This window comes from Ruditapes philippinarum, unplaced genomic scaffold (genome assembly GCF_026571515.1).
Source record: "Ruditapes philippinarum isolate M1 unplaced genomic scaffold, ASM2657151v2 ctg550_1_1_1_1, whole genome shotgun sequence".
NCBI lineage: Eukaryota > Metazoa > Mollusca > Bivalvia > Venerida > Veneridae > Ruditapes > Ruditapes philippinarum.
Window position 1 is genome coordinate 629,598 of NW_026854566.1, and position 27,198 is coordinate 656,795.

Genomic DNA, 27,198 nt, shown 5'->3' on the forward strand with positions numbered 1-27,198 from the left:
TAGCAGCATAAACATATATACAAAAGTGATTTTTAATATAAATGTATAAAATAGAAAAACCTGGGTGTCTTAATTTTTTTCTTTTTCAATTTTTACAAATTGGGGTCATATATAAATTTATATTTAGTATAAAATTACGTAAATTTATTTTTCGGACCGACATTTAAAAACTTATTTATAAAAAAAATTGTAAGCAAATGATATGGACTTCTTTTTCCGTTTTTTTTTTTTGAAAAAATAATATGAAAAGATATTTGTACTTTACTAAACACAAGAGGTATAATTAGGAAACACGACTTTATAAAAGAACATGTATGTGTTTCATTGAGTCATGATTTGCGTTTCTTTATTTTGTATAATATCTATTAAAAATCAAAAATGAAAATATATACGTAAAATTGATTCCGGTAATTATGATAAACATCAACACATTCTTTTACCTTACGTTTAATATCTTCTTTCAATAGGTTCACGTAGTGCAATTTCTCTAAGAAAACATTATCACAAAGAAAACCTTAGTACACTTTTGCACCTATGCACCGACCGGACTTAAGATCAGTTTTATTGTTGTTTGTTTTACATACGAAACAAACGAAAAACATTCGAGAATCAAAGGAATCGTGTGTATTTATCTAAAACTCTAATTCATCTTAACTTTACCAAGATAACCTTTCCCATTTATAATCGGTGCAGTCTTTCTTTCTTTATATATAAAAAGAGACTGCAACAATCCTTAAGCTTTTATTGAATATTAGGCAGTTTGTCTGGTTATCTTGTTAAGTCAGAGAAGAATGTTTTTTTTTTTTGCAATTTATTTATTTTTAACTTGTCGTCCACATTTTTACTTGACTGTAGTAAAGTTTGCTTGCCGTTATACCATCGTTTTTACAGTATTTATAACTTTCATACAGTAAGCAATCTTAGTACTGTAAATAACTTTCAAATGTATAAATGCATGCTTTAAAAATTCATCAATAGATCACCAAAGTGTGATGCTCAAATAAAACGAAATGATATACAATCGGTCCACGACTGTATGAAAGACAATCAATTAATCTAGATATTTTAGGCAAAATTTCACAATACATACTATCCTTAAAAGATAGTATGAGCTAATCATTTGTTATTTTCATTACAGATTCATAAGTACTTGCACTAATTGAGAGGTAAACCTTTGCTGTCGAAGTATTCAGTCCAAGAGGTGAGTACACATAATTTTATAGAAAAGAAGGGGCTGTGAATGTTCGAGGTCAGTTCCTTTTAATAAATAACGAAATAAAAATGAATAATTATGTGATTGTGTGTAACGCAATCTAAGGAGCGATTTGTAATATATATACTACAAATCGCTCCTTAGATGTGCGTCACCTTTTCACTTCCGGTCTGAATAATAACCATGGCAACGCCCAATTTCTTCAGAAAGACAAAAAACCACATCGGCCTCTTATATCTGTACTTCCTAATGTTTTCCGTAAATTCTCTTTTTATTTTGGGGAAGATTAATAAGATTTAATATCTTTTTTTAAATCCATTTTCAAAGTGTACATATTTGAATATATGCATATAATTTGTCCAGGAAGAAAATATTTATAAACTAATGATCTGAAGAAGAATAAAATAGATCGACAGAATAAAAATATTTTTTCTTGTTTTGTGAACGCCTGGACTGCGTTTTGTAGAAGGTCCTGAGTTCATCCTAAATGTTAGGTTATTAAACACATTTTAGGACTGAGTTAAAAATGTAGTTATTGTAGAATATAGAATAATAGAATAATAAATACAAAATTGTGTTTTGGACTGATTAAAGACTGATTTCAGACTTCGGATTTTCTATGAAACGCAGCACAGGTTCATCAAATACATTGGCCTTATGAATTGCTTTATACACAATTGATGCTTTCAAATGATAATTAAACTACTCATGTACTGGATATCTTACAAATGTATCTTTGGAAAAAAATAGAATCAACATAGTCCCTGTCATTTGCTATCAAAGGTTAAATGTAATTCGTTTTGATTCAAGGTAAATAAATCAAGTATGCTATCTGCTAACCCGAGTCATAACAACATAAGAACTATCTTTGGACAGTAATGTTTATATTCAAATCGGACGTAAACTCAGTTTCTATGAATTCAAAAAAAATTAAATAAAAATAACAACAACAAAAAACAACAATAACAAAAAAAAAACAACAAATAACAAAAAAAAGAACAAAAAACAACAAAACTTTAAAGTGAACCAAAACTTATAAACTGATACATATGTATATAATTTTACAATAATGTAACAAAAGGTAAATCGAGTACGTTGTTATATATTTTTTTTCACTCAAATGTCTTTGCGTGAAACGGACATTTCGTTTTTAATCTTTAAACAATATCTGTCAATCTGACATGAACAATGTTTTGTGGTACTATTAGGTTATTGAAATTTCTGATAAGATATGCACCAAGGAAACAAAACGGCACATTAAAAAATATGTATCGCGTGTTTCGAGGAATAAATGGTTAATTTCGTTTACATGTATTTCTTTTCAGGCAGCCATTAAAGTGTAAATACACGAGTTATAAAGCGTTTTCTGTTGTTATTTATTTACGTAAAACTATTTTATTGTTAAATTTGATAAAACAATTAAATGAGCGACTGACGTTGATGACAGAAAAGAACGTGTAAGAACATTATAAAAAAAAACTATCATCAAGATAGTTCTTGTATAAAATAAGTAACAAAATGTTTGTAAATGTGTTAGTTACAAAAGGTTTATTGCTTTATAATGGAAGGTCTGTAATATAATGAATTCTAATACGTAGTTAGTATTTAGTATGAATCATAAAACAAAATATATTTTAAGTCTTAGCTCTTTACTGATTAGATAATATATGTCAACCTTATAAACTGGCAAACGATTTTATCTTCATTATTTATTCAAGACTACGGACAATAACTAGATTTCTTCATTACTAAACAACAAGAAAATGGCAGTAAATAAACACACCGTAACAAGTAAAACTCATGCCTGTCAAAGAGATACTTAAAAGCTTTCAGTAAATAACAACAAATATTCATTATCTTAAAGATATACAAATGTAGTAAAGTCTGGAAGCCCCATTTAAATACTAGACAACTTCAACTTGGTGTGCTGTCAGCATTTATTCAAGAACCAGGCTGTACAATTTGGTTCCTTTTTTCAAAAATAAAATAAAGTGTTATCAATTAAAGGCACATTATGGCTCAGAAATTCATATTTATTTTAAATGTTTATAATTTTCAAACACATGCTTAATAATGGATTTAGAGCATGTAAGATGTTTTATAAGTTAATAAAGTAGCGCTGAACATGAGGTCACGTGTCATAAAGGTAGCAAAATGTAAACAAAGTGATATTATGCCTCCCATACAAAATACTAATTCACTATAATTCACTATAATCATACAAATTGCCACGGAGCAAAGAAGGCAAAAGATAGTTCATCTATGTGACAAGTCTTTTATTGATACTGTAACAAGATACCAAAAAAAAATGAGAAATAAAAATGCATTTCTAAGGCAAAATGGGCCATTAACAAAATAAATGAATAAATAAATTTTTATTTTTATTTATTAAACATTAAAATTCAGAAACATTATATGGTTCAAAAGCTTACGTTGTAGGTAAAAGTTTATTTTATTTTCGTTTCGTTTTCATTTATGTTTTTATTTTTAGGCACAAACTGGGTTATCCCTGTTTATTGTTTGTTCATTACATGTTTCAAAACAAATACGTTTTATTTTGTTAAAGAATATATGCAAGGGATCCTATTTGATATTTGTTTAAGCAGTACTGCTTAGGGAATATTTATACATGGATAACATTTCCGACTACTTGTTTACAACTATGTTTATTTTGGTGAAAAAGGTGAGAAAACAGCATCCATTTACTAATAGCAAATCTAAGCAAGAATGTTTATATGAAAAAATGTGATGTCACATTGTTTTGCACCAGAGAATATTAGAAACAAAATATTATACTCATATATGCCTGAATATGAAAACAACTAATTTTTGAAAACATATTGACCTACTTAGATACATCAGGCTTTAATCTAGATGTACCTTTACAAGCACTTTGACTTCAGCCTAACAAACAATCTGACCTAATTAGCTTTTTAATGAACCTTTAATAAGAACCTGGATGTACCCTAACTAGCAATCTAAGTGTACCTTTATTAGCATGATAAATTTTATCTTACTAGCGATATGGATATAAATTTACCATAGCTAGGTGCCAAAGATTTCCGAATACAGTACATTCAGATGGCTAGTAAAGATGTATCCATTTTGATGGTTAGTCATCAGAACTTCTAGTAAGGATGTGTTTGGGTGAATCCATATTATGGTACGTTCTGGTTGCTACTAAGGTTACATAGATATTGCTAGTCAGGGTACATCTATAGCGCTTTTTAGGGGAAATCGAGATCGAAGTCAGGGTATCGGTATATTTGGTGAGGATATAACCATAATGCTAGCATCTTGATTGCTGGAAAAGTGCATTTAGATTGAAGGTTACAGAGCAGATTTCTGGTTAAGGTGAATTTATATAACTGCTTATGGTTTAGCCATATTACTAGAAAGCAATTTGGTTGTCACCAAACAGGCAATCCTGATGCATCGTAACTAGTATTATTAGTAATCTTAATGCACTCTGACCAGCAATCTGGATGCACCCTAAACAGCGATCAGGATTCACCCTATTTACCCCTACCAGCAATTTGGGTGCTTACCTACTCAAAATCTGGATTCATCCAGCTATTATAATAAATAGGTAAATATTGTTTTGCATACTAAATTAGATATAGAATTTCAAATTTTCTTGATACAACGTCATATTCGTAAGCGTATGTTCCCCTTTCAAAATTCCATTTTGTTTGGTTCTGCCTATTGTTTTCTCATTACGTGCACACGCTTTCTATTTCTTGGGAACTATACGACGCTTTATATGGAATGACACGTGTCACATTGAAGGTTCCATGATAAACGCCGTAAAATATCATCTGCGGATGTTCCTTACTTAAAAATTTTACCAATTTTCATGTTAAAATGTTGAAAGTTACTTAAGCCGGTGCTAGGGGTCGTAGACGGTAGATAGCACTTGACAATACCGTCCATGACCCGGTAGTTTACAATTAACAGTACCGTCCATGACCAGGCTAAATCAAACCGAGCCTGAACATTTTCAATTTTGCAGTTTAGGACTCTTAAGGCATTCTTATTTTCTCTGTTCTATATTTATTACGATTTTGCTTCATGTAGGGCCTATTGCAACTCAAATGTAACATAAAACTCGATTATGTTAACAGAAAATTAACCTTATGTGAATCATCACTTCCAGACTAAGTTGGATGGCTAGAAAAATTATATTCATTTACCGACAACTTTCAGTAACGGAGTCCGCAATTTTAAGCATAAATACCTACGCATGTTCATAAGGAAACACAGTAAAATCTTATTACTGGGCAACAATTTGATTTGTTCTCAGAAGAAATTACATAGACAATTTATATTTATTAAGTTTATATAATTTACCGCATAACTTGATACATAAATTCCGTCTGGCTGAGGATAGAGTAAGTATGTTTCCTTCCAAAAATATACCAGATGATTGAAATGATAAGATTTTGTCAGTATTGACAGACGTTTAACAGAATATGCGGACAATAAAGACATAGAGACAGCTGCAGACATATAATAATACCACTGCCTTTATTTTCCCAAGGGAAACTCAAGAATGAAATATTCACTATGTCTGTTACCAATCTAAACAAAATTTTGTCACAATAAAAAAACAACGGATATATATGTCATTGACAATTTCTGGAGATACCTTCTGTAAAAAATATCAATATTTTCATTTTCATTATCACTTTAAATGTGAAAGAATACACAGGTATTTGGTTTCTATGGAAACACTTCTATAACTTACTTTATACATGACATTATTTTGCCTGTTATTGATCACTTGTTCAATGTTTAATTTAAATCTATTATCTACAGTTATGGGTACTTTTCATCTGTAAATTGACGGCCATTTTGCCATATTAGAAGATATTGCGTTAACACATATGATTGTTTAATTACATATGTGTTGATTATAAGAGACAAATTGTTATCAATGTTTAATACATTTTTACCAATATAGATAGATTTAAAAATTCTTCTCAACTCTCATTACAACAAAGACATTTTAGACAATTGATTATATACATTTAAGTGCATAACAGTTCATTTTAATCGCAGACAAATTTCTTTACATTGTCTCATATTATTAATTTGTTAACAAATTTCGGCTTATTTCAGTTGTGGAAAAGGCGTAAAATTAAACAAACAAACAAACAAAACTTCTTTAAATGTGTATTTGATATTTTGAACATTTTTAATTGGTGCTTTCAAATATATTTTTAATCTTAATTTTGAAGCAACAGTCAAAATTGAAAATTTCAAACATAAATTTTGATTTCATTATCAATGATTAAATTATTGCATTGTTTATTGTAAGAAACGCTGAAAAAATGATTTATTACATAATTATAGAAATATTTGCATACGTCCTTTTAATTAATGATATAAAAAGGATGAAAAACTTTGTTCAAAATATTTATTATGTGTTATAAGAAGTATTATATTTTACAAATTATATACCATACAAAATTACTATACAAAAATAACTTATGTGCAAACAAAATGTTATAACAGTTTTATAACAAAACATAAATTAAATTACAATTATGATAAAATTTTATAATATATTAACGACCTACATTTTTCATTTTGTGAATACGCATGATATCAGTTAATCGATCACATATATGTAGCAAAGTTTATGGAGTGTTTAATGTTATTTATGCATAACATTTTATGATGCAGTTGCGTTTGAATGACAAATATTGCTTGAAATTTCAAGACATTTAGAAGGCACGATCATTGTACAATTTGTGTTGAAAGAAACTGAATGGAAAAACATTCGTGCCTTTAAAACAAAACATCATTTACATTAAAGAAAAAATATACAAATTATGAGCGTGTGCGATAGAATGTATGCATTAAACTATGTTTTAGTCGAGTGTAAGCATAATATACTTGGATTTAGGTTATGTGTTGTCCACTGAGTTGTGGTCTCCCTGTTTGACCTTTCTTTTTTTCATTTTTGGTTGAATATATAGTTGCAGTGTAATCTTTGGAAAGATTTTCAGACGAAAAGAAAGCTCTTCGTGGTATTTGTTACTCACAAGAAATTTTCTAAAGCGATTTCTCTCTTATATCCCAGTAAATCTAGTCCAAGCCGGCAGTAATTTTACATTTGAATGCTTTGTTACAAGACTAAAAGGTCAAATAATTGATTTATTTATAGCATATTGCCATTGTGTTTTGCACATTTATTATTAAAACAATCAAAGCATGTGATAAACAACGCTTCACCAGTTCGCTTTCGGCATTTTTATAGGAGTACTTTGACAACCCAAAATATATCTTTAAGATCTTTTCTTTGATTCCCTACATTTCCTATGTAATAGCTCAAGGTCGTAAATGGGTTTTTACATATGGGGACATGTTCTTTGTCGTGAATATCATTTTATTTCGCAAAGTATATATTTCCGTTCTTCACGTTAACTTATATTCACCACCTACTTCTTTAAATGTGTATTTGATATTTCGAACAGACCACACAAATATAAACAATACAAAATGTAAGATGACTTAAACACAAACGCATCAATTCGTAAAGGTATTCATAGTTTTGTACAAAAGATATGCATAGTTTTGTACAGAACGATTCGTCGTCCATGTTTCAGAAAAACTTAAATCTGTTTTCACAAGTTAATAAAAACATTTTATTTAATTTAGAATAGATCTTTTTTCAAAATTAAATGTATGCCACTGATCATAATATTTATCTATCTTTATATGTAAAAAACATATACACGCCATTCTTACATTACGAAAGCATTCATGATTACATGTTTGAAGTACACAATTTTATCATTTCTCAAAAGATAAATGTTTTCTTTGCTTACAATGTCTATAGTATAAAGTCGCATTATGTTTATAAACATATCTGTGTAGTTTGGATTTAACAAAGGTATGTCTTTCTTTTTTCGCCGATTTAAAATACATTTTTGTAATATGTTTTGGGCAATAACACACTTTTTTATTATGTTTTATTTTTCGTATAAACAAGCATTTCATCTGTGGTTGGATGTTCAATATCATCTTTATCACATAAACCGCAATGCAGGAGTGTAATAAAGCCATTCAATAAAAACGATCTTACACTAGTATAATAACACTTTGACGTGACGTCATTTGCATTAAAGCGCGCTAATGTTAGCGTTACACTATAGGCGCGTCAATGAAAAATGACTCTTTTTAACAGTTTACCGTTCTAGTTTTATATATGTGATAAATAGAATATTATATTCGTGAAGATTCAATACTAAATATATTGAGCTCGTTCAATAAAAACAATATTACATGTATTATGCTCGCCAGAGGCTCGCATAATATGATTTTATTCAACTCGTTCAATAACTTTAGTATTAAACCTATACGCATTCAATATCCTCTATTTATTAAACAAGCATGTTTAAGTTTTCTTCGCATTAAGTCTAATAATATACATGTACTGTTTAAAATTAGTATTTTTATGGCAGCTCTGACAATATTGAAAATTAATAACTATTATTAATTTTTTAAAACTTAACTCGAACAATCTTTTTTTGTACGGCATATCTACAATAAATTTGTTTTAAACTAGCTTAAACTATCATTGTTTTGCTACTCAATGTCTAAAATAGACATTGATAAATTGATAATAGACATTCATAGATTTATACATTGATAAATAAGGCATTTCTAAATGAATAGCTACTATAAAGTGACCTCATCTTAAAACATAACCATTTTTCTAGAACATTTTGTTTTTGCTATTAGTCAGTTTAGAAAAGATTGACATAGTGGCCTCATCTTAAAACATAACCATTTTTCTGGAACATTTGTTTTGACAATCAGTCAGTCAGTCAGTTTAGAAAAGATTGACATAGTGGTCTCATCTTAAAACATAACCATTTTTTATGAAACATTTAATCTTACAATCAGTCAGTCAGTTTAGAAAAGATCGACATATTAACTTAAACTTAAACTATTGCTAATGGGCCTCTTTGGTAAAAAATACTTTTGCAATTCATTTCTTAATAAAATGAGATTGGAATGATTTAGAATGACGTTAAGCAATCATGGTTATTCTAACATACGCAATTTTACAAATGTATATTAATTACCAAAGTTGAATACAATGCCAAAGAAATTACAAAAAAATGTATCTAGCTTTTGCCATTAACTGCAAAACTGCACTTAAAGGCAAGGTTTGTACAAAGCTTTACCCAATACCATTTAAAACAATCAAGTAGTTTATCAATAGGTTAAAATACGTCTTTAACTACACTTTATATCACAGTATATAAACAAGACTACTTTCTGCAATTGCAAGGAAGGTACTTTAAAAAAGATAAAAAGGTACAGTGTTTAGACGGACATGTGATGGTTATCGCAAATTAGGGTACAATTGAATGGAATTGGCTTGCAAGACAAAGTACAGCGATTTCCGTTTTATCCGGCTTGAATATCATTTTATAAAACATATATACTTGCATGATTAAAGGAATTGTGCTTTAATATACTTGAAGTGAACTATTCATTACTGCCATTGTTTTATCGTTTGATTTGTGTTACCCGATATCATGCCGACATCACATTACAATGTAAAGTCAATAAGAATATGATGATCTTATAATTATTTTTCTATCTTAGTCAAGATTATGTCTATCAGGGGAGATAATGCTTGCTTGAAAAACTCTAATATATAGTCTGCATGGCTAATTATAAATCACTAAAGAAATCAAACTAAAGACAACATAGCGAGCGCCTTAGAATATCTTATACGTCATATTTGTAAGAATCACGTGCAAAGATCCTCTAAATAGACATATTTCAATCTGGTTTCTTGTAATGTTTATGAGAATAAAGCTTTTGCTCAGATTCTCTACATAAATTCACTTTGTTGTATTTTCGTTTTAAATCAGTTGTTTGTTATACGATGATTGCTGTGATACTTTTATTCTTATAAATAAAAGTATTTCGATTTACTTATATTTCATGGTTTATTTTTATAGTTCACCTGTAAGTTTGCTAATAATATTTTAATGAAATTGTTGATGTCGTTGTTTTCCCACAGAATTTAAACTTTTGTTTGTGTATTAAAACAGTTTCTAGTGGGTATATGTAATACAAAATAAATATTTGATCAAACTTTATTCACATAAACGTATGCGAATTATATGTTGACCTTAAAAGCAAAAGCAACATTACCTCATGTAATAATACACATCTTTCAGTTGAAACATATTTATTTCCCGAATATATTCATTTACATATATACATATGCAATATAAATCAAACATTTTTATATTTAAGAAAAGGATCAGAACGGAAGACTGAGTTTTATACAATTCTTCTCCTTTTTCCTTACATCTTTAAAGATATGGTAAATATAAACCTAACGTCGTTCAAAGATTTTATTCGCATATTATCTATTCAATATTCATTTGATTTTAACATATTTAGGGCGCGATAACTCCTATAAAGTACATGTACGAGATTTTTTAACCTGCTTCAAATCATGACAGGTGCAATCAGATTACATGATGAAATACATAAAAACATCATGCGCCAGCACTGATTCACACCTATACATTACATTCATGAACTAAATCGTATTTGTGCACAATGTATCGTGAATGAACACATAGGGTATCTAAAAACATTTTGGCCAAATGCAATATAAAAGGGATTGATTCGAATTAAATGAGTACTTATACGATGCTATTTCATTGGTTATAAATAGTGTTTAAGATCTAGTAAAGTCAAGTTTCTTTGTGTTTTTTGTTTTATTTACTTTGTAAAGTTTTTATAACTGATATTGACACGTTACGGATTACTTCATAGTAAATGTCAATTTAACTGCTACAATACTTTGCAGTCTGCTATGAAAATAATAACGTACATGGATATGAAATTGGTTTGATGTGTCATACATACAATTAAGATTCATCTAGCTTTTAAAATAAATCAGTAAACAAATTAAATGGTACAATTGCAAGCTGTTTCTCCAATGTTTTGCGTACTAAATTACAATTTAGAAATAAGAAATTTCAAATTTTCTTTATACATCGTCATATTCGTAAGCGCATGTTCCCCTTTCTAAATCCCATTTGTTTGATTCCGGCCGTTAAGGACACACACTGTCTATTTCTTGGGGATCATATGCCGCTTGATATGGAATGACACTTACATGTCACATTGAAGGTTCCATGATAACTGCCGTATAAAAATATCTACGGATGTTCCTCAATTCAAAATTCTACCATTCCCATATTAACTTAAGCCGTAGGTAGGGGGCGTGGACGGTCGATTGCACTTGACAGTACCGTCCATTACGATTTTGCTTCATGAATTGCAACACAAATGTATCATAAAACTCGATTATGAAAACAGGAAATTGACCTTAAGTTAATCGTCATTTCCAGACTAAGTTAAATAGCTAGTAAAAATACTATTCATTTACCGACAAATGCCAGTAACGGGGTGTCAGTTAACAGTTTATCCCCCTGTCCGCAATTTCGAGCATGGGTACCTACGCATGTTCATAACCAAAGACAGAAAAAAATCATATTACTTGGAACAATTTGATTTGTCTATGTTCTCATGAGAAAGTAGATAGACAATATATATCTGTTAAGATTATATAATTTACCTCATAACTTGATACATAAATTCCGTCTGACTGAGGATATAGTATATAAATAACACATGGGTTTGTGTGTAACAGTAAAAATATCATCCCGAGGACAATACTGTGACCCGAGGCGTACAAGGGATGATATTTCTTTATTGTTACACATAAACCCATGTGTTATTTATTTTATTACCCCGAACAATTACTGTGATGATCTGAATTTGTAAACAAAATTGAACTGTATCTTAAATAAACCAAGAGTAGCCATTACTAAACTGTCCTTACCTTGCAAGTTTGAAGTGTACTGCAGGCCTACTTGAGAAGCTGTTTTTCTTTTATTCTTTAAGCAAGTGATGATATCTACCAGTCATAAACATACAATAAGCTGTGTTTTAGTTAAAAAACAAAACGCTAGCACATTTATAAGGTTATGATCTGTGAAATCTGATCCTGCTGTATCCATTCTTCGCATGGTTTATGACAGAGTGCATTTACAAAATAACGATGATATCCTACAGATGTCTCTCTGTAACGTTTCACTGATTAAAATAGTTAAATAATCCTTTGTGATAATCGTCTGCATGTTCCAGTTTGACAAAAAATTATACACATTACAATTACTTCCGTTGAAAATGGATGTTAACGTTTTGACTATTCAACAAACGGATGTTAACTTTTTGACTATTCAACAAAAAGATATTTATACCCGAGTGCAAAGAACAATTTTGTAAGGGGTCATTTCCCTTTGGTGATACTTTTTCGGGGAAAAATTTAAGGAATAAATCAAAGAAAAAAAATGGCGCCCCTTTTAATTTTTTCATTTGGGAAAATAGACCAGTAAACCAGATTTTATACTGTTAAAAAAATACTGTTAAACCTTTTGGTAACTTTCCCAAATTTTCTTAGTCAGGGTTGTACCTTGCTTAACGTAAAAATAACCCCCAGGGGGCCTAGGGGAAAATTTAACATTACAAAAAAGGGTGTGGGGTAATAAAAAAATTATGTTTTTTTCCAAAAAATTAACCAGAGGGATTAAAATTTAAAAACTTTTTTCAGTTAAACAGACTTTTTTACAAAATATGCGGACAATAAATACATAGAGACAGCTGCAGATATTCAATAATACCACTGCCTTTATTTCCACAAAGGAAATCAAAAATGAAATTTTCACTATATCTGTCTTTTGTCATTTAGGAATTATTTATTAAATTTATTCATAAAAATAGCACAACGGTTATATATGTATTTGACAATTCATGAACAAACATGTCTAGAATATACATATTTAAGCAACAATGCTTCTTTGATACTTGTGGTCCGGTAATGCTGGCATGTTTTGAGGTATGCGTTTATTGAGTGCCGCCATTCTTTGTTGATATTTGTTTTCATATTTTGTTGGTATTTTTCATCTGTAAATTCACGGCAATTTTGGCCTTTTAGTAAATATTGCGTTAACACAAATGCGTGTCCGATTACAAATATGTTGATTGTAAGAGACAAATAGTTATCAATATTAAATAAAATAAATTATTTTGCCAGTTGTTGATCACTTTTTCGATTATTAAAATGTCAATATGTTTAATTTAAATCTATTATCTACACTCTAGGGTAAGCATGGAAACAATGTTTCTGTTGCACATCTTTTAATATAAACTAAGTAATAAATTGTTTTCATAGAGACCAAATAACTGTGTATTCTTTCACATTTTGAAGGTTTTGACTTGAAACTTCCAAAAGCCCAAATACCATAGGCTGCCCTTAAAGGCATTGTGATTATATCATATTTGAAATTGCAAGAACATATCATACTAGTTTTATTCTTTTTAATTCAGGAATTGACTATCAACCAATACACACTGCTTTAGAAATTTGCATTACAAGTTATGTTAATATATACAATTCAAAACAAAGATATTATTTGTGCAACAAAGTCAACTGTCTAATAAAATTGCTTAGTAAACATAGAACTGAAGAGAAATTAATTGTCTGTTATTGATTGCATTGCATATGATGCTAAATCAGCTTATGTAGAATAAAATTAACAAAGTTAAATGAAATTGTAGCAATATTTGTGCAGGCAATGCTTATAGAAATAAGTTTTAAATGCCCGTTATTGCAAAGGCAACAAAGGAAACATTTGATACCAGTAGCTACACAATATGATTAATTAAGCATTTTATAGTCAACTTCTTGTAGTAAAGAGACTTGTGCTAACATGTAGGAATTTCATTGCTATTTTTATTCAGCAATTATGATTTATAAACACAAACATACTCTGTTGACATTTGCAGCATTTACATTTTGCATTTGATGTTGGAAGTGATTGTTTAAAATGACAATGCAATGCGTTTTTCTGCCTTATGTTTATTCAATATCTTTTAGTTTACAGTGTACATCTCGGATGAAATAGTGTAATTTGTATAAACTAAATTGTATCAATATATTCAATATTATAGTACATGATTTATTGACTATATATCCTTATGTGACGTTAGAGTTGTTTTTCTATTGTTTACGCTGTAAAACTCAGTTTTAGTCATGTAGCGCCAAGATTGGGAAGCAAAAATCATTGGGAGAAACTATTAAAAATATTATTGTAATTAAGTAGATTAATTAGATTGACATGATTTATTAATTAGATTTATGATATACCGGTATGCTGAACGAAACGTCTATAAAACTTATATAATTTTGCTATGATATTTTAAGTGCTTTATTTTGAAATAATTTGAGATTAAAACTTGTGTTTATGCCATCTTGTAAACATTAATTTTACACTTTGAAGAAGATGGACACGCATGGCATATTGTCTAATTCACGTGTAAGATTATTCTGTAAATGAAATATCTATGTAACATATTAGCTATGACATAGCTTGTCGGAAGTGTTCATCATAGATACATTTTTTTTCCAGTAAATATTGTTTATTACCAAACAGTTATTGTGATATAATATAATATGTCAATTTTATTACCCCCTCCCTTCGCTTAAATGGATATCTTGCCCTCTCAATTGTGAGGTAAAACTGTGTGTGAATGTATTGGTTGTCGATTGAAACGTTATTACGCTACATCATGATTATTATTAATATTATTATTATTATTTATTATAAAAAGTGATATTCAGGTTCTTTGAAGGCGCTTTCGAAAGATATGGCTTTGTTCTTTTGTATTTATAACTTTACTATATACGTCTATAAAATTTGTTTTATTATGTGAAATATTTTTTCTTTATTGTTGAACTAAATGTATAATTCATTTTCTTATCATTTTTTTCTTTTGAAATGATATGGGAATAAAGTATTTCAGTAAATCTATGGAAGAATTTTAAAATTGGAACAATTTTATACTGTTTATATATATATCCACTTCAGTCAATCCCTATCTCCATCTGCTTCAGATTCACAATTTTGACGTATTACCCCTAAGATAAGATATTGTTTCAGAAAATCAGGGCGTCCAGTCTTCTGAACGCACCTAGAGATAACAGAAGAATTTCATATGGAAATAATTGTAGAATTTACCGCTTTACTTGGTAAATTTGCCTCTGTCAGTCTGGGATAATGTCAAATATTCTTATCACCATTTATTCCAGACGACTGACAGTAACTAGATTTCTTTATTATTGAATGGCAAAGAAAATGGGAGTCAATAAACAGACAGTACTTCACAACCTTAGGAGAGGTATTCATAACGGCTATATGTAGACACTGTATGAATACCTAATGGGTATAATAAAAAAGGGGAAATGATAAATAACCTTGACTTTTATTTTTTTTAATGTAATTATAACCATATTTCGATAATAAAATAAAATGTAAGGTTTATATATGAACTTAACCATAAGGACTAGCGATCATATGACAAAGCACAAAACTTTGAAAACATAATGTAAGGAAAATTGTGGAAATAAATGTCAATGCAATCCACGGTTACATAATATGGGATTAAATATCACCACGAATATGTATCGATATCTTTATGCCTCACTGTTTTAGGATATGATATAAACCGAATATAAAATAATGTGTCTAATTTTGAACAAAGTAGTTGTCGTAAAAAACAGTGTTCCTTTTGCGAGTTTTAGATTGAGCATTAATGTTTCATCACCATTGAATATGTGAATTCTAATTAAATGTATTTCAATTTAACGCTTATCTTCTTCAAATATCATTTTTGAGTTCCTTGCTCAAACTTTACGTTTATTTCTTTTTGATAGATTATTTGTGAATTAAAGTGCCAAATTAAGTTTCGCTTGTAATTTTTTTCTTAAAAAATATCAATTTTAATGATTTAGTAACCGATGGGTATTGTATTCTGCACACCAACAGCATCCCCCGTTTTAGTAATTTTGAATTTATTTCGGGAAATCGTTAAACCGTATGGCATATTGCAAGGATATAAAGTTGTATTAGGCTGTCGACAATAAAAGAATGAAAAATAAAAATTGCCTGTTTATTGATAAAATCAGAACAAATACTTTTAATGAAAACAATGATGTTTTAAATTTACGATTAAGCATGTGTTACACATTATTTAAGTAATACTTTCTACACCAGCAACTTATTATGTTGTGATGAGTTCTGTCGTTTTGTGCGTTCTTTAGGGATTCCGTTTTCCTCTATTCTTACAAGAGGAGTGACAAGACATATTTTGATTAAGATTTATCAAAAAATAGCCTTCAAATATAAAAAACACGTCTTGTAGCATTCTTTTGTAATGTTACAGTACATTTGATGATTAATGACGAATTTAAGTTTATGCTTATTTTAGCTCTAAAAACTTATTTAAATCACTACTCGGTCCGCTTACTACAACCTAAAACTGGTTTAATCTGAGGAAAATGGGTCGTGACCCAAGTAACGTTCAACCCTAGATCCGTTAAGTGAAATGCAGACTTTTCAAACAACTTAGTATCGCAGACCTCCAAAAAAGCTTTACTTTTTGTGATTTTGTTAAAATTTTAGCCTATTTTTTAAAATTAAAAAAATTTTATTGCTAGTGAGTCATTGAGTTTTGATGGATTTTACCCCGGGACAAAAAAATCATTTTGACCGGGGCGTATGTCATTTTGCTGGAAAATAAAATTTCCATATTAAAATTTACTCAATAGTAAATAATTAAAAAATAAAAAAATCAGGGGAAAGCATGCAAGAACCCTTTAAATGTTTTTAACTTTAAACAGTTTCTATGACATGAAACCCAAACACATGTTTTTAAAAAATATCTGTATGAATCTACATTTTTCTATCACAGGAAGTATCTTATTAACTGTTCTGAAAGATAGCATTGTCGGTGCAAAACACTTAATTAATATTCCATATTTCTTGAGTAAATATTAATTTTCTAATACTAATTAAATATAATTTTGTTAAGATTTAAATTTGTCATAACATCAATCAAATGTCATAACAAAATTGATTTTCGTCACATAACTTAAATACAATACAATTTAACCAAAAGTAAATATTTCGACGTTAATTTAATGTAAGTGATATATTATTTGATAGAATTGATAATTCACAACTTTAAAGGGGAGTGTTTTTACTGTCAGGATCTAAGTTGAAAGAATACATATATTTATTTTGCCCTCATACTTATCTCACTCACTCGCTTATCATTCATTTTCAAAATCAATATGTATTAAAAAAGATATACAAATGTATAAGTTAAACATATCTTCAATCATGATTAGGACCGACAAAAACAATATATCGTATTATTATATGCAAGAACACATTTTTCTTCGTGTGAAAAATATTTCTTTTTTTTACTAACTGTTTGATTCTCCCCTACCCTACACACATAATGACAGGACAAACTTTATCTTTAAAGATAACAACAGTGAAAGGTAAAACATGTTGAATCGTTTTCATGAATTTAGTCCATTTAGGTTAGGATATACAAATGATTAATTAAAAATCAATATATAAAGATTAATGTCTCCTCATTCATGCAGTGATTGTTTTGGATAGAAATGATAAATTGTCACAGCTACAATTTTTTTTTAAATGCACTGACAGTCAAGATTGCCTTCCATCTACATATTTATGCAAGAAAATGGTATGTTATTACAAGTTATTACATAAGCTCCATTTTGTATAGAACATAATAAGTACTCTATAGATTTCCATGCATTTCATAAAGGGACTTCACTTAGTTTGCTTTGGCATGATGGACCTGTAATATTTTGTAAATCCTTTGAAGTAGGTCTGAAACAATAACTTGTGTTCAAATTTTCATATCATTCTCTTACGTTGTTTTCTACTTAATCATTTTTATTGTGCAAAATGACCTAAAAATGCTAAATCGTAAGAGGCGACTAATGGGTTTGAATTTCTCGAGTATATGCATCTCTTACCTCCAGCATGTGAGATGGTTTTTGACCCCTGGTGTTGCTTTAAGTTTGTATCTCCCGAGATTAGACACAAATCACCTTTCCAGTTCGGTGCCATATGACCTAAATTGTGTTTATGTGCCGTAAAATCAAACCAAACAAACGAGCAAATAAATGATTAACCTACTAGCAAGTGTATTTGTTCAACCTATAGGAGTTGCCAACAATTAGTGGGATAGTTAGTTAAAGATTATCGGACAGTAGTGAGTGAGTATATTGCTTTGCGGCGTGTTAATAGAGAAGTATTATTTTCGCATTTATTTTGCTAAAATAATAAATACTAGAAAGTGTCATGCCAGCAAAAGCACGTTTGCTAAGACTTTTTACAAAAGCAACACTTTGACGGGTAAATTTTGAACTATTATAACATTAAAATTAATTCTATTTTTGATGTTTATTGGAACTATGACAAGAACAAGTGTAACAAAATATATTTAACGTAAAGGTAAGTTGTTTTTCGTATTTTTTATTGAACAAAAATTGACTTTTTAATTTAGTGATCGTTTTGATAAGTACATTGTACTTTGAAATATTTCTTTTAATCGTAATTTTAAGTCAAAATTGAAATTTTCAAACATAAATATTTATTTCATTATCAATGATTTAATTATTACATTGTTGATTGTCAGAAACGTTAAAAAAACGCTGAAAAATGAAAGATTACAGTAATATTTGCATACGTCATTTTGATGAATGATATGAAAAGGATGAAAAACTTTGTTCAAAATATTTATGATGTGTTTACTTATAAGAAATACAATTTTATACATATTATATACAATACAAATTTACAAATATAACTTCAGTGCAAACAAACCGTTATAACAATTTTATAGCAAAACATATTTACATAAATTTAATTGCATCTGTGAACAAAAAAAGAAAGAAAGATTGCATCTATGAAAACACAATGATAATAAAATCGACTCTCCCCCGCAATGCCGTATACTCGTATTGAAATATACCCACATTTTTAGTCCGTGAATACTCATAATATCTAATATCAGTATATCGATCACATGTATGTAAGCTTTTGTAATACAAAGTTAATGGAGTGTTTAATGTTATCTGTGCATAGCATTTAATGATGCAGTTTCGTTTGACCGACAAATATTGTCCGTATTTTTAGATGGCACGATAATTGTACATTTTTTGTTGAAAGAAACACGGGGGAAAATAATTCCCTTATTTAATATACATTTCAAAAAAAAGGGATTTAAGATAAAAATATGCAAAAATTTTATGCCTCCCCCTTGATCTTCTTTTCATTTTTTTTTAAAAAATAAGTTGCTTTGTTCCCCTTTATGAAAGAAAACTTTTTGTTATTTCGGTTATTTTCACGGAAAAAAATTTTTAAAGTTATTTATCCTGATCTCAGTAAAAACGGGCTAAATCGGGGAGTTTAATTTTAAATTGAAAAGCCCTTTTTTACAAAACGTAGGTTCGAATTTTTGGGTTTAAATTTTTTGCATCATGTCATTGGTTTTTCCAAATTTTTAAAATTTAAAAATCGATTCATGTGATAAACAATGCAACAGCAGTTCGCTTTTGGCATTTTTATATGAGTACTTTGAAAAACCAAAATATATCATTAAGATCTTTTCTTTGATTTCCTACATTTGAACTGTTGTATTGTGAGCTTTTTAATGCTTATCTTTTATTATTCACCCGATTCAAAGAGACTCTGTTTTTTTAGCCCAAACGAATATTTCTTATTCCTATACAATAGATCAAAGTCGTAAATGCATGTGTTTTTACATATAGGAGACATGTTTTTGCTACCTTAACGACACATTACTGATCATCAGTTGTTAAACATACCCTTCTGTGATTATTAAACATCATTTAAAAAAAATGCTCAACATTCAAAGTTGTAGTTACTATATAAATATTGTAGCTGTATAGTTTAAATTTTCTTGCCTCTAATTGTTTGTAGTCTGTCACATTGTCTGTTTTACACTCATAGGTTTTTTTAAAAACCATTAAAAGGGTTTGGGTTTTTTTTAAAAAGATGTTGAAATTTCTTTTTTTTGTTCCCAAACCCAATTATAATATTTTAAAGGTTAAATTTTTTTTCCTCAGAAAAAAAATACATTTTTTCCCCTTTTATGAAAGGTTAACTGATTCCCAAAATGTAAAAAAAGTTTTGGGGCTTTTCAGATGCATTTTTCCCCGAAGAAAAAGCGTGAAATGAATTTTTTGTCAAAATGTTACAAAAAATTAAAATAGTAGTATTTTTAATTCCAAAAAAAAATATTAAAACATTATACATTTCTTTCTTTCCCGAAAGCGAAAAAACGATAAATTTTGCTCAGCAACCGGCCATTTTAATTTAAAGTTTTTTAAAAACCCAAAAGCAGGGGCCCCACAAAAAAAACTTTTTAAAATCTACCATAAACTTGTCAATGTAGCTTTAAGGTCTCACTTATTTACTATAAGTATTTACTGCACAGTTAACTTGATATTTGCAGCTGTGTCATATGCACTTTAGATGAAATACCTAAGTTATTGTAAACAAAAATGGTTATAAACATTGAATGAAATGTATATTTTATACAATTCAGCTATGACTTATGCATTTAAATTCAATATTAAAGATGTCGTGGTCAAGGATAAATTTTATTTAGTGATGGATATTTCACATTTGGTAGGCATTTTTCTATTCTTTAATTTATTCGACATATTTTTTAAATCAATAAATATTTAACTGTTTATAATATTTAATCTGGTTAAATTCGTAAAAATATACATGTATAAAGGGACAGCTTAATTTGCCTTAAAGGCAAACGTTTTTTGATGTACTCTTTAGTCTAGAAAGGTACTCATTGGCCACTTACCTAAACCATCTTTTTCTTCTGTTGCTTTTTGGCATTAAGTACAATTAGTGTAATTTGGTATTTTGTATGGATGTCAAAATACTATAATTTTGTTTACATTTTGCCAATGTTATGACAACCAAATATTTTTACATTCAGCAATATTTTAAGCAGGTGACAAGCATTAAACATGCTCTAAAACCATTATTCATATGCTATAAAACTAAATTTGTTTACCTTTTCTAAAAATAAAACAGATCAATCGTTTGTTAGGCATTATGTGCCTTTAAAATATTATTATGTTGCAGATGTTGTTTAATTCAACAACTGTGCAAGGATTGAAATCGGAAATCGGAATACATGTAGCAATATAAAAATATAGGAATTAATGATCCAACTCCTTAATCAATATTTCATTATTCTTTAGTAAATATAAATGTTCTAATAATAATGAAATGTAATCTAAGAGGCTTGATTATGTTATGTCATAAAATCAACCTGATGTCATGATAATATCTATTTTGTCACAAATATTAAAGATACAATCTTAATGTAAATATTTTGCAGGTATAGCAATTGTTCTTGATATTTTATCACAGTGTATCGATACTTCACAAGTGTTTACGGGGCTTGAATTGATAAAAAAAATATTTATTTTGCTCTTATAATTTTGATCCCAGCCTATCCTTTAAACTTGATATATGAAGCACGTCGCTGAATAATGTCATTCAAATATTATGCAATACTATCATATAAGATATACCGTTGTTTTGCTGCATTTATGGCAATAAAATTAAGTTTAAAGTCAATTAAAATATAATTTATTCCAGTCAGATCATAATAAATCTTAATAAAGAAGATCCATAGAGGTTAATGATAGCAAAAATCTCAGGTGAAGATGGTTTTATTTTTCATGAGGGCAGTGTTTGTTAATGGAATTAAACTTTGATTATCGTTAATTTTTACGTTGAACGCCTTTTTCGCAAAACAGGCACTGTTTTACAAAGATACATGAATGGTGATATTTCTATTTTCGATATTTGTTGGAACTAAAGCAAGAACAAGTACAACAAAATATATTGTAAAGTAAAGATAAGTTTTTCATCGAAAAAAAATATTGAACAAAAATTGAAAATTTTCAAACATAAATATTATTTTCATTACCAATGATTAAATCATTGCATTGTTTTTTTTGTTTAATGATATTATTAATGATATAAAAAGGATGAAAAACTTTGTTCAAAATATTTATGATGTGTTATAAGAAATATAATATTATACAAATTATATACAATACAAATATACAATACAAAAATAACTTATGTGCAAACAAAATGTTATAACAATTTTATAACAAAACATAAATTACATAAATTAAATTACATGTAAGAAAATACGATGACAATAAAATTAAATAATATTTATTACATGCTTTTCGGTGGTTTATAGAAATATATCAGTGAAATAAGAACTGAAAATTTCACTGTTTTAAACAGTGAAATTATCAATTTGATAATTTCACTGTTTTGAATATTTGAGCCCGTTACGTTGTTTCAGTGAAATACAAGCGTTCTCAGTACTGAAAACCAAATAAATGACGTCACGTTGTATTATTATTTGGCGCCCTTTTCATTTAGTACTAGATTAAAATGTCTTTTTAAACGTTTCTGTGCATATAATAAAAAGAAAATGTGTTTAGTTTAATGTAAGATCGAAATAGATTTCACCTCGTGAACACCAAAAGTTCATATTTCACTCGTGGCTGTGCCACTCGTGAAATATACCTTTTGGTGCTCACTCGGTGAAATATATTCCGATCTTACACTTAACAAATATCCTCAATATAAACGACTGTTCCTACATTTTTTATTCTGTGAATACGCATGATATCAGTTAATTGATCAAATATATGTAAGCTATCGTAATGCAAAGTTTATGGAGTGTTTAATGTTATCTATGATGCAGCTGCGTTTGAATGACAAATATTGCTTGAAATTTCAAGACATTTAGAATAGAAGACACGATCATTGTACAATTTATGGTGAAAGAAACTAAATGGAAAAACATTCGTGTCTTTAAAACCAAACATCATATATATTAAAGAACAAATATACAAATTATGAGCGTGTGCGATAGAATGTATGCAATAAACAATGTTTTAGTCGAGTGGGAGCATAATAAACGTTAAGTTAGATTTAGGTTATGTGTTGTCCACTAAGTTGTGGTCTCCCTTTTTGACCTTTCTTTTTTCATTTTTGGTTGAATATTTAGTTACAGTATAATCTTTGGAAAGATTTTCAGACGAAAAGAAAGCTATTCGTGGTATTTGATACTCACAAGAAATTCTAAAGCGATTTTTTTCTCTCTTTTATCCCAGTTAATCTAGTCTAAGTCGGCAGTAATTTGACATTTGAATGCTTTATTACAAGACTAAAAGGTCAAATAATTCATTTATTTATTGCATATTGCCATTGTGTTTGGCACATTTATTATTAAAACAATCGAAGCATGTGATAAACAATGCTACACCAGTTCGCTTTCGGCATTTTTATATGAGTACTTTGACAAACCAAAATAAATCATTAAGATCTTTTCTTTAATTCCCTACATTTCCTATACAATAGTTCGAAGTCGTAAATGGGTTTTAACATATGGGGACATGTTCTTCGTCGTGAATATCATTTTATTTCGCAAAGTATACATTTCCGTTCTTCACGTTAACTTATATTCACCACCTACTTCTTTAAATGTGTATTGAATGCATTCCAATTCCTAGTTTTATATAATTATTTCGACATGATTTGTCAAATAGAATAGTATATTTTGATAAATAAGTGCTCAAAATCATTTACACATGGTGCATGATCTCAGAGCATAAAGCGTTTGATAAACATTATCAGGGTTATATCATAAACATAATATCTCCTCGGAAGCCTGTTTATTCTTTACCAAGCTATACAGTGTTTCTCGCACACTTAATAGTAATCTAAAAAAAAGTCTATTAAAATTTTATATGCTAGAAATCCTTATGTTCAGACTTCAATGCATGTTTACAAGTTAACATTTGATTAAACGATTAAAGTCTTTAAATCATATTAAAAGAATTGTAATTTTTACATTTTAAATTTGAATTTTTATCTTATGAATATATTTTCTTTTGAAATTTCGAACAGACCACACAAATATAAACAATACAAAATGTTAGATGACTTAAACACAAACGCATGAATTCGTAAAGGTATGCATAGTTTTGTACAAAAGGTATTTACAGTTTTGTACAGAACGAGTGCAATGCAAGACAATAAAGTATGAAAAGATCTTAACTTTAACTGTTATACAAAGGTACTTAAATCTATAGCCTTACTGAGCATAAAACCTTGTCATCTGATGCATACAAGTCGTCGTCCATGTTTCAGAAACACTTAAATCTGTTTTCACAGCCAAGTTAATAAAAACATTATATATATTTTATTTAGATTTTTTTTTTCAAAATTAAATGTATGTCAATGATCATAATATTTATCTTTATACGTAAAAAACATATACACGCCAATCTAACATTACGTAAGTATTCATGATTAAATGTTTGAATTTTGGTACACAATTTTATCATTTCTCAAAAGATAAATGTTTCCTTTGCTTACAATGTCTATAGTATAAAGTCGCATTATGTTTATAAACATATCTGTGTAGTTTGGATTTAACAAAGGTATGTCGAGGTCTTTCTTTTTTCGCCGATTTCAAATAATATATTTTGGGCAATAACACACTTTTTATTATATCTTATATTTCGTATAAACATGCATTCATCTGTGGTTGGATGTTCAATATCATCTTTATCACATAAACCGCAATGCAGGAGTGTAATAAAGCCATTGAATAAAAACGATATTACACTAGTGTAATAACACTTTGACGTGACGTCATTTGGGGCTATATATAAACATAGCGTTAAAGCGCGTTAATGTGAGCGCTTACACTATAGGGCGTCAATGAAAAATGACTCTTTTGAACAGTTTGCCGTTCTAGTTTTATATATTTGATAAATAGAATATTATATTCGTGTAGATTCAATGCTACATGTATTGAACTCGTTCAATAAAACAATTTTTTATGCTCGCCAGAGGCTCGCATAATATAATTTTATTCAACTCGTTAAATAAATTTAGTATTAAACCTATACGCATTCAATATCCTCTATTTATTAAGCAAGCATGTTTAAATTTTCCTCCCATTAAGTCTAATAATATACATGTACTGTTTAAAATTAGTATTTTTATGGCCGCTCCGACAATATTGAAAATTAATAACTATTATTATATTTTTAAGACTTAACGCGAACAATCTTTTTTTTGTACGACATATCTACAATAAATAGCTTAAACTATTATTGTTTTGTTACTCAATGTCTAAAATAGATATTGATAATTGACATTTATAGATATATACAATGATAAATTAGGCTATTCTAGATGAATAGCTACAATAAAGTGACCTCATCTTAAAACATAACCATATTTCTGGAACATTTTGTTTTTGCTATTAGTCAGTTTCGAAAAGATCGACATAGTGGCCTCATCTTAAAACATAACCATTTTTATTGAACATTTGTTTTGACAATCAGTCAGTCAATCAGTTGAGAAAAGATCGACATATTAACTTAAAATGTTGCTGAAGGGTCTCTATGGTAAAATATACTATTGCAATTTATTTCTAAATAAAATGAGTTTGGAATGATTTACAATGACGTTTAGTAATTATGGCAATTCTAACATACGCAATTTTCAAATGTATATTAATTACCAAAGTTGAATACAATGCCGAAGAAATTACAAAAAAAAATGTATCTAGCTTTTGCCATCAACTGCGAAACTGCACTTAAAGGCAAGGTTTGTACAAAGCTTACCCCAATACCACTTAAAACAATCAAGAAGTTTATCAATAGGTTAAAATACGTCTTTAACTACACTTTATATCACAGTATATAAACAAGTCTACTTTCTGCAATCGCAAGGAATGTACTTTAAAAAAGATAAAAAGGTACAGTGTTCAGAAGAAACATGTGATGGTTATCACAAAACAGGGTACAATTGAATTATATAGGCTTGCAAAACTAAGTACAGCGATTTCGTTTATCAATAAAAACACGTATACTTGCATGATAAAAGGAATTGCGCTTGAATATACTTGAAGTGAACTATTGATTACTGCATTATTTTATCGTTTGAGTTTGGTTACCCGATACCATGCAGACATTACATTACAATGTAAAGTTAATAAGAATATGATGAGCTTATAATTATTCTTCTATCTTAGTCAAATTATGTCTATCAGGGGAAATAATGCTTGCAAAATACTCATATATAGTCTGCATGGCTAATTATAAAACACTAAAGAAATCAAACTAAAAGCAATAAAGCGACGCCTAGGATATCTTATGTCATATTTTAAAAAAGCCTCTAAAAAAAATTTTTAATCTGGTTTCTGTGATTTTTAAAAAAGCTTGTGCTCAAACTAACACGCACTGATTTTCCCACATAAATTTACTTTTTTTTTGATTTCCTTTTTTTTTTAGCTTTTTCACGTTTGCCCCTGCCTTTTCAAAAAAAAAGGGGAAAAAAAATAGGGTCTCCCTCCGTCCGTTCCGTCCCGTCTTTTCCTCAACCTTTCGTGTCCGGTCCATAAAATTTTTCATTTGAAAAAATTTTAAAAAAACTTCACAAAATTTTTTTAAAAAAGATTTCATTTGGGGCAACAACCAAACCCCCCAAACCCCCCAAGGGGCAAAGGGCGTACTTTCTCATTAAGGGCAACATTGGCCCCATTGAGGGTATTGTCGTGTCCGGGCCATAACTTTCTATCAAAAGGGAAGGGGGTTTTTTAAATACTTCCCTAAGTTTACAAAAAATAAGTGAAAAAACCAATCACCTAAACCTTCAAGGGCAAGGGCCCCACTTATTAAATAATTTTTCCAAAAGTCTGTTACAGGGGATATTTTTCGTCCCGGGCCCTAAATTTTTCATTTTTGAAAGGAAAAATCTTTGGCAAAAATTTTGTTAACAAAAAGAATTGCAAAGGGCCCAACAACCAAAACCCCTACCCCTTTAAAGGCGTACCCCCTTTATTTAAAGGTTTAAAATTTTTTTTGAGGGGAATTCCTT

General features: G+C 29.0%; 1 long non-coding RNA gene across 3 annotated transcripts in view; it reads left to right on the top strand.

Moving 5' to 3' along the window:
* The first annotated feature begins 1,144 nt into the window (after positions 1 to 1,144).
* LOC132740477 (uncharacterized) overlaps positions 1,145 to 27,198 on the top strand; it is a 102,662-nt gene continuing 76,608 nt past the window's right edge. Inside the window, exon 1 of one of the 3 annotated variants that reach the window (XR_009627167.1) lies at positions 1,145 to 1,201. This is a non-coding gene — a long non-coding RNA (uncharacterized LOC132740477). Of the gene's footprint in view, positions 1,202 to 20,693; positions 20,869 to 24,681; positions 24,747 to 27,198 lie in introns of those variants that run through there. The other 2 variants (XR_009627165.1, XR_009627166.1) reach the window with 2 other exon arrangements.